Below are 9821 nucleotides of genomic sequence, written 5' to 3' on the forward strand. Positions count from 1 at the left end.
ATTTAAAATTGGCTTTTTGCTTAAAACAAAATAGTAACTGCTATCAAGATGAAATTTCATGTTTTATTTTTTTAAAGAAATCAGTAACTCTTTATTACCCTTACCCCTCATCCATATTTCAAATATTCTAAGATACCCAGAAAGATCTCACAAGGTCAGCTACCTATTACTTTTTAAATCTTACACTCCCTACATGACTACTCTATTTTTCCAAAACGACCTAAAGAAATCCAACACTTTGCAGTTATCTTCCAGTCTGCAGTTAACTTGCTGCACATATTACCTTTTTCTTACTCCTCCCTTTGAGTGATATTGGAAGCCTCTATCAATCCCTTAAAAAAGATTCAAATTATGAATACTATAAATTAAAATATTTTCAAAATAGAATGGATGATAAAATTGCTCTCGTCAAACTCTCATGTAATGTATGCGAATTTCAAATTATAATCACATCTTTTGTATAATACTTACTTTCTATAAATACTTACACAAAATAATCGAGAGAAACAATTCAACAAATTCAAGTTTGCAATACGTTCATCAGTTCAAGAAACCTATGATTTTGAAGAAAACAATTTTCCTAGCATGTTTAAATTGAAAGAGCACGAGAAAAATACTGCAAAATATCCAATTAGTACAGTAAACTTAGAATTTCAAGTATACTTTCTTGTTTGATACTAAATAATCTTTTGCCAGCAATTTAAGATTCAAGATTTTTTTTATATGTATCAGTTTAAAATAGAATGACCCATCATTGTTCAGGCAAGGTCTGGATCTTCTTTTGAAGTTACTATTGGAGCTATGAGCTTAGTTCCTTAAGGACGCAAAAGATATGGTTTAGGTGGTTTACTGTACTTTCCCTTGTAAAAAGTTCAGTTTTTATTCCAAAAATTTTTATGTCCCCTTTGTGATGTAATTTTCCAAAAGATTCTTTCTTTTGGAAATCTCTATAGAGTGAAAATTTTACAGTTCTAAAGAAAAGATGTCCACACCCTCAAAAGTTCAAAAGTTATCCAGTCCTGATTTAAATATCTTGAAAACTTAGTAACTAAAAGGGTTAATACAGACAAATGTCATGCAACAATTTTAAAACCTTTTTAGTTCCCTTGTGTAATTTTGTAATCTGAATGTAAAAAGTTGCCTGATGGTTCATGTTAAAGATGAATTTCCACAAAAATAGAAAACATGCTTTAAAGGTAAACAAATGACTTGCTAGTGGGTTCCAAGTTTGCTGAGTTTCTTTCTCATTTTGAGTTTCAGAGTGGGGTTCATTGAGAAATTCCCAGGTAGTTTAGGTACACAAGGTTACTACATTATAAAATCTTTCAATTTTAAATATGTTAGACTGAACAATGAACATTTGGTAGTTAGGGTATCATGTTGGATATTTAAAAACTCTACCATAAAAAAATGACAGGTTTATGCATAAGTATTATAAGTGTACATTCATTTTTAACTACTATCATTGTTTTGATGCTGAAGTTTTTAATTATATTCAACATGACATCCTAGCTAGCAAATGGTCTATGAGCCGGGGGGTGGCACCCAAGGTAGATGACCTACTTATGTGCACCCCTTAAGGGTCCCTTTTCCAAGCTTGTTAGGTTGGGTCAAAATGAGCAAAGATGGGGAAAAGTGCACTACACTCTACAGGGTGTAGAATTTGAAAAATCATACTATATTTTGCCTGAAAATTTACTCAAATTAAGCTAAATTTTCCCTGCACTGTAAGGGTCCGATATCAAAGGCCTGATTTTGGGCCGCACGTATAGTAATTTTTTAATCGAGTGTCCGCTTAGGTCTATGAGGTTATATAATATGCACACTTACCAATGCTCACAGCTTTGAAAAAAATCTTCACAATCATCAGGTTGGGCAGGTTACGATTTGCAAGGTGATTTGTGTGTAGAACCTGAAGTGAAGAAACCAGCAAAGCTTGAATGGCAACTGTACTACAAGACATGCATTGAAAGTCGAATATTGCTATTGCGAAAGACACATCATTTCATACGAGCCCACTAAATGCAAAGTTCCAATATGATCAGAAACCCAACACTCAAACCACTGCGCTACTGATACAAGCCAGGAGAATTTCTCTGGTGGCTGCTATTTATTATTGTACAAACTACAGATTACAAACTACACTATATTAAGAGAAAATCACAAAAGAGTGTTTGTTTCAATCGAGCTCCAACTCTGAACCTAACTGATAATGACCCGATTCCCAGCCAATTTGAAACCCAACCACACCCATACCCAACCCTACTAGGTTGCCTGCAGGTCCTGACACTATTCCTGCATGCCGGATCTGAAAATATATTTGCATTGTGTTATTTGCTTATGGAGAAGCCATCACCATAGACCTTTTTTCAAAGAGGCCACCCTGTTGAATAATTATGTGGTCCAGCAGAAAAATAATGATAAAACCATGCATAATTATTACAATATGCATGATACAGTAATTATGCATGCCTCTAACATTGTTTTTATGGCTGGACTACATAATTATTCAACAGGACGTCCTCTTTGAAAAAAGGTCTATTTGACCATGAGGATTGGAATAGGTCTGATGTAAGTATTTTGGTATTTTGGTAGCAAGTTTAAGAGAAATAGTTTATAGCCATCATAAATAAAGTATAATATCGTGAAGTTGGGTAACTTGCATCAGTGGAGGAAAACTTGCATAACCATCAAATGACTGACTAAATTAAAGTAGCAAAATTTTAAAACAAATCAACTAAGCAGCTCCGCTCGCAGCCCTTCTCTACCATATTTGTTTTGATTTAAGTAACTTTATATTTTAATGACCAGCCAGATTATTCATTTGAGGGTCATGCATGTTAGCCTCCACTGATGCAAGTTACCCGATCTCACGGTATAATTTGGGGTTGAGGGTAAACTGTTCATCTTTTCCCAGACAAAAAAAGCTTCTTTTTACTTGGCTTTGTCAATGCAGTACTGTGCCAAACATAGTATCACTTCACACACACACACACACACACACACACACAACACTGACAACGAACAACATACTCACCTACCTTAATTCAAATTCGTAAATTCTTGACAAGAAATTTTGCCATACCCATACCCCAACAACCAACTGAACCAACAACCTAACTTACTTTCGTTACTCGCACACATTGACATATCAGGCAAACTTAAAACTTACCACTAGCACTACTTCTGTTTTACTATACAGAGTACGTACAGTCCAGACAGTAGTCTAATACTTATTTCCCTGCCTTACTTTATATATTTTGGAATAAAAATTTCAGACATACCTTGTATGCTATGATTTCTTAATGATCACCACTGATAGCAGCAAGTCATCCTTATCAAACTTGTGTGTTTGTTTGTTGCCCATGTTCCTGATGTTCAATGTTAATGTTTACAGTTTGACAGTCGGTTCTTGTTTTGCCAGTCTGTTGGTAATTTTCTGAATTATTAATGTCGCTGTGAGCGGCTACCATACCAGCCTGTTCGCGCGGTTTCGATGTTGGCACATGGACTCTAAGTTTTGCGACGCCATGTGTAGCATCAGATAGAGGTCCAGTACCGTAAATATTTTTATATTATACACCCCGCCGCCCGCCGCCCGGCGCGTAGCAACAACCGGTGGGGTTTTCGCGTGTTGGCTGTCAGTGCTATTAATCCTCGAATCCTGCGAAGAGTTGTCTGAGTTCGTGAGTTTTAACGTACCCAAACTCCTCTTCGATTTGGCCATCTAGGCATTTTTTCTGTATGTTTGATTCATTCAGAAAACATACGCAAAAAATCTTTATATATTAATTAATTTTCCAAATTCTCAGTCAGAACACATTTTAACGAAGAGTCGAAAATACTTCTATTTATTTTCCAGGGAGTGGATAGGAAAGTTAAACTTTTCCAGAACCGAAGAACACATCAGCCCGAGAGAACACATCAATCAATATTTTATATCGAACACATCTATTTTTCATTTTTCATGAAACACTTCATGAGTTTTTTTTGTATCCTTATCACATTATCATCAGAACACATCATATTTTTTAGACATTTGCTATTTGGATATCATCATGCAAGCTTTACTATTTTACACGCCTTTCCTTCTAAAGAACACATCAAAATTTCTAGCTGGTGGTTAATACGGAACTTGTAAGAACAGATCAAAATTTCTAGCCGAAACATACACACAGAACACATCGAAAAAAAAGGTCGCCTCGCCGGCTGCTTTCGTCTATAGCTACGCGTCATTTTCACTTTTTTTACTGTTTACTTGTTTAAAATTTTTCGAGATAAAATTCAATGATTCTAGAATCTAAATTCATCCATTTTACTTAACTATTATACATAATGAGGCTCAAAAACGTAATTTCGTCATACTCTCAATTTGACCGGTTTTTGACGTATTGCATACGTATTTTTGATCAATCCTTACGGTTTTTTTACTTTTCTTCAAAGCTGATACCATTACCGAACGAATCACGTTTAAGTAGATGGTACCTGATCCCTTTATACCCTAAAATTTTAAGTTTCTTTATGAAAGAAATCGATACTTCTGTCTTTGCCGCGAATTTATCAACCTGTGCGCGCGCGGCCGCCGATCTACCTCGACGATATAAGTAAGTATTTTATATATGCTTTCGAATGGTACATGATATTTAATATAAAGATATGACTTTGTGCATGCAAGAGTATTAATCAAAATTTGATGTAGTCGATTTCTATCAATTCACGGGGTTTGACCAATTCTGCAGACCCGAATATAAAAATCGTACCCAAGCTCTTTTCTAATCGGCCCAGGCCCTGGATTTGCTATGGACCAATCAGATGCGTTTAATTTTCGCGCTACATTCCTGACGAAGGTAGAGCGGGAAAAGAATTATTTATCAAACAAACCAAGTAGAGAGCAGAGGTTGGTAGCTAATAACAGATTAATTGAACCTGTTTAATCTGAATAAGAAGCTATATTTTTGGTTTTGAGTGTAAGTATACTGATTGGTGTATCTTCTGAGGTATGTATTTTCATTGGATTTATATCACTTGAGAATGTTGTGCTTTTCCAAATTTGTTTGGCTGGGGCGGATATGATAAAAAAGTAGAACTTTGTTAGGGGGTAAAGAAAGAGGGATCCCAAAATACAATGGTATTTTTCTATGTTTCAAATAATTAGCCATATGCCTTACAATCCCAAGAATTTCAACTTTAATGTTATAACTTTAATTTAGTCCAGCAGTGAAGTAAGACTCTTTTGTATTCTTCTCTCTGGCATCTGACTGAGAGACTAGGGATAGTACTTGGTTGAGCAATTATTCCCCAGTCAGGTAAAAGTGTAATCTTTGAGATCCAGCAATTCAGGAATAAAGTTTATGACTCTCCGAACGTAGTTATTTCAGTAGAAATCATATATCAGGGTTGGTTTTGGGTGGTAGACGGAAAACTTACCAAAGGCCTTCAGTCTCGAAGTCCACAAAAACCAGTCAAATCTTCAAACTGGTGTGGAGTCACTTAGAATTTGATTTAATTTATTGATTCTGTTTGATATAATCTAAGAGACATTTTACAGGCGTTTTATAGAGAGAAGAAAATGGGAAGATATAAACAAGGACAAATCAACCGTAAATTAAACAAAAAGAAAAATTCAAAATTGCACAAGAAAAAAGTCAAGCAACAACTTGCTTTAGCCAAAGATGAGAACATTCAAATTCAAAACAAAAATCAGAAAATTAGAGAAGAAAATCAGCAAATAAAATTAAAAAATATAGAGGTGGTGACTGAAAACATCAAAATCAAAGATCAAAGTGAAAAAATAAAAAATGAAAATAATGAAATAAAATATGAAAATGTGAAAATCAAGGGTGAGATCGTGAAGATCAAAGATGAAAAATCAAAAGTTTTACATGAAAATACAAAAATAACAAAATCTTTAAAGATCACTAAAAAAGAACTTCAAGATGTCACGAAAAAACTTTATCATCATTCCGATTATTTGACCTCTGTTTCCAAAAAACATGCTACTGCTGAAAAAGATAAATCTTTCAATACCAAGCAAAATGAACTTTCTGAAGATGTTGTTCAGGTTTCTGAAAATAAACTTGGTGAGGGGACATTTGGTAAGGTTGTGGTTGGTTGTATGACCCAGCTTGGTATAAATTGTGCTATTAAGTCAGGGAAGAAACATTTTGATGCATATTGTGAAGCTACTTTCCTTCAAAGACTGCAAGGGTCAAGGTTTTTCCCATATTTGTTCGGAATTTTCAATTACATGCTTGTTATGGAGTACATTTGTTTTTCTGATGGCGCGCTAACTATTGATAAAGCCAGAATTGATCATTTGTTTAACCAAGAATCATGGACAATGATTTGCTACCAAATGTTTAAGGCACTTGTCTACATTCACCGTAAAGGATTCTTACACAATGATATTAAAAGCAATAATACTTTGTTACGATCAGATTCTACTCCAGTTATAATAGATTTTGGAAAATCCACTCTGCGCTCTCAACCTCAAGAATATAGACTTACAAGTGAACAGAAAGAGCGTTATAATGCGAGGTACCCATATTTAGCTCATGAACTAAGGAATGGTTCTGGTTTGAAAACATCTAAAAGGACAGACATTTGTTCTCTTGGCTTTGTTTTCAATTTTGTTGCTGATAAGGAAAATATGCTGTTGCAAGGTTTACAGAAGTCAATGCAAGAGATTTGCCCAGCCAAGAGAATTACTTCTCCTCTTATTTTAAAGGAATTTCAACACTGGGAGAGTAAACTTATGTAATTTTTAAAACATTTTCAATGGACATGATTAGCCTAAAAGCTCGGACAATTTTATTTCATCAAACATTTTCAATTTTTTTTTTCAAATTTTGAATAGTGGTTCACGAAGGCAAGGCTTTCCTTTTTTATTTTAATAGCTTTCAAGGTTTCTCTTTGATCTTTCTTCAGATTATTTTTTTTTTCAAATTACGTAGTGGTTCCATGGTCATCACTTGTGGTGGCAAGAATAGGCATGGTCATTTCGATGGCAAGCTTTACGTAATTTCAAGGTTTCCTTTTTTTATTTTAATAACTTTCAAGGTTTCTCTTCATTTTTTCTCCAGAATAATTTTTCTTTCAAATTACGTAGTGGTTCATGGTCACCATTCGTGGTGGCAAGAATAGGCATGGTCATTTCGATGGCAAGCTTTACGTAATTTCAAGGTTTCCTTTTTTTATTTTATTAAATTCCCGAGTTTCTCTTCATTTTTTCTCCAGAATAATTCTTCTTTCAAATTACGTAGTGGTTCATGGTCATCACTTGTGGTGGCAAGAATAGGCATGGTCATTTCGATGGCAAGCTTTACGTAATTTCAAGGTTTCCTTTTTTTATTTTAATAACTTTCAAGGTTTCTCTTCATTTTTTCTCCAGAATAATTTTTCTTTCAAATTACGTAGTGGTTCATGGTCACCACTTGTGGTGGCAAGAATAGGCACGGTAATTTCGATGGCAAGCTTTACGTAATTTCAAGGTTTCCTTTTTGTGTTTTAATAACTTTCAAGGTTTCTCTTCATTTTTTCTCCAGAATAATTTTTCTTTCAAATTACGTAGTGGTTCATGGACATCACTTGTGGTGGCAAGAATAGGCATGGTCATTTCGATGGCAAGCTTTACGTAATTTCAAGGTTTCCTTTTTTTATTTTAATAAATTTCAAAGTTTCTCTTTGATTGTTCTCCAGAATAATTTTTCTTTGAAATTACGTAGTGGTTCATGGTCACCATTCGTGGTGGCAAGAATAGGCATGGTCATTTCGATGGCAAGCTTTACGTAATTTCAATGTTTTCTTTTTTTATTTTAATAACTTTCAGAGTTTCTCTGTGATTTTTCACCAGAATAATTTTTCTTTACAAATTACGTAGTGGTTCAAGGCAAGGTCATTTCGATGGCAAGCTTTACGTAATTCAAAGGTTTCCCTTTTTTAATAATTACTTTGTTCAAGGTTTTTCTTTGATTTTTCTCACAAATATGATTTTTTTTAATTACGTTGTGGCTCAGTAAGGTTATTTAAATGGCAAGCTTTACACAATTTCAAAGTTTCTATGGGTTATTAATATAAATTTTCAAGGTTCTCACATTGAAATTTGCATCCTTAAACCTCATATTCTTCACTTGTGGTGGCAAGACTAAGCATGGTCATTATGATGGCAGGCTTTATGTAATTTCAAGTTTTTCATTTTTTCATTAAAACCTTTTCAAGGTTGTCTTTGGTTTGTTACTTAGGCGTTTAATTTCCTTGGCCTCTTTTATCAAGTACTGTATTTTAGTTGTTTAACTGATATTTCAATTTCCTTAGTAAATTAGTTTTTTTTAAATTTTGCATCATTTAAGTTTAAAATTTCGAAAGTTCAGTAGTAATTTCTATTTAAAGTTTTGATTAATGTATTTATTTATATATTTATTCATATAAAGATATCAAAATAGTATAGTGATTTGGTACTTAGAAAGATTTTTTGGTAAAATTATTCACATTTTCATAAGCTAAGAACCATTCATAAGTTTTCTTCCTTCAGCTCTTTTCCTGTCAGAAGAAAATTCCAGTTTCATCCCGTTTGAAAATTCAAATTACAAGGATGTCTTAGTTACTCATTCTTACTTAGTTTCAAGTCGAAGGGGAAGCAAGTTTAAAATCTTCCAAAAGAATAAACTATTTAGGGGTTCTATATGTTTCAGAAACCTGAAATAGTAACCCTTCTATTGATATATTTCACTTTCTGGTATTTATTTGTTCATTTACACAGATAAAAGAATCACAGAATAAACTTGCATCATGTCAAAGTCAAAGTCCATTGTTGGCCCAGTGGCATGTGGATTTATGAGAACTGTCATGTTCCAGCTTAATGTGGCTGATGCAAATAAAAGTTTTAAAAAGTTAAGCACTACTGAAATATCTCAGAAATTGAAAGCCCAGTTCGAGGAATTTCAAAACCTTTTCCAAAGTAGCAAGACTCAAAATATTGGTTATGCATGGTATAGAGCAAAAGTAGACAAAATTAAAGGGGTTATGCAAACAATAGGAAAAGCTTCAGCTGAGAAAAAGCAGAACATTTTGAGTTCGTTTGGGAAGAGTGCTTGGGCTAGTGTCACAGATAAAATGAAAGAGAAACATGACATTTTCCATTGCAATGAATGTTTGAAAAAGTATGCTGAAGTTTTAAGGTTGTTTCCAGTGAGGAAAATGAACTTGGTAGGCCAGAGCCTAGCAAAGAAATTTGGACTAAAGAAAGAGAAAGAGGAAGTTGTAAAGAAGATTGCACAGGAAAAAGTAAAGGAGCTAAACAAAGAGTTTATGAAAAAGTATAATTGGAAATTTGGAAAGGCAGCAGGTATACAGAGTGAAGGAGAATTGAAGAACAACGAGAGAAAATCTTACATGAAAGCAAAGAAAGACATTGAAAAATCATGGAAAAAACATCAGTGATGAGGTTTGAATCCATATTTTTGTAATAAAAGCAGCTAAGAACTTTATTAAGCTGAATCTTGAGCTATCTATTATTTTTAAACAATAGGAGACAGTCTTAAAAAATTAAGCAATTACTTGAAATTAGCCAAACTATTTAATTTTGATTTGAAATCTTTATCGAATCTTTTAGTACCATGAATTTTCTAATTTTCGATTTTTTGGGAGTTATATTATTCAAGATGCTGTAGGGGGGGGGTGTTACTTATGTTACTTTCCTTTGTCCAAGAAAACAAGGTTAGAAAAAGTGGATAATTTTGAAGAAAGAAAATGTGACAATTGGTTGTCAGGTTTGTTTCGAGTTTTGAGTCAATCCAGCTCTAATATTATAAACTTGATTTTCT

At 33.7% G+C, this 9821-nt stretch overlaps 1 long non-coding RNA gene across 1 annotated transcript; it reads right to left on the reverse strand.

The window, feature by feature from the left end:
• Positions 1-530: 530 nt before the first annotated feature.
• On the reverse strand, positions 531-3407 carry LOC136811912 (uncharacterized). Its single transcript, XR_010847295.1, has 3 exons — positions 3285-3407; positions 1831-1912; positions 531-554 (listed from the first exon to the last, which is right to left on the reverse strand). It is a non-coding gene; the product is annotated as an uncharacterized lncRNA (long non-coding RNA).
• Between the last annotated feature and the right edge of the window lie 6414 nt (positions 3408-9821).

Source organism: Clytia hemisphaerica, unplaced genomic scaffold, assembly GCF_902728285.1.
Source record: "Clytia hemisphaerica strain Z4C2 unplaced genomic scaffold, Clytia hemisphaerica genome assembly, whole genome shotgun sequence".
Classification (NCBI taxonomy): Eukaryota; Metazoa; Cnidaria; class Hydrozoa; order Leptothecata; family Clytiidae; genus Clytia; species Clytia hemisphaerica.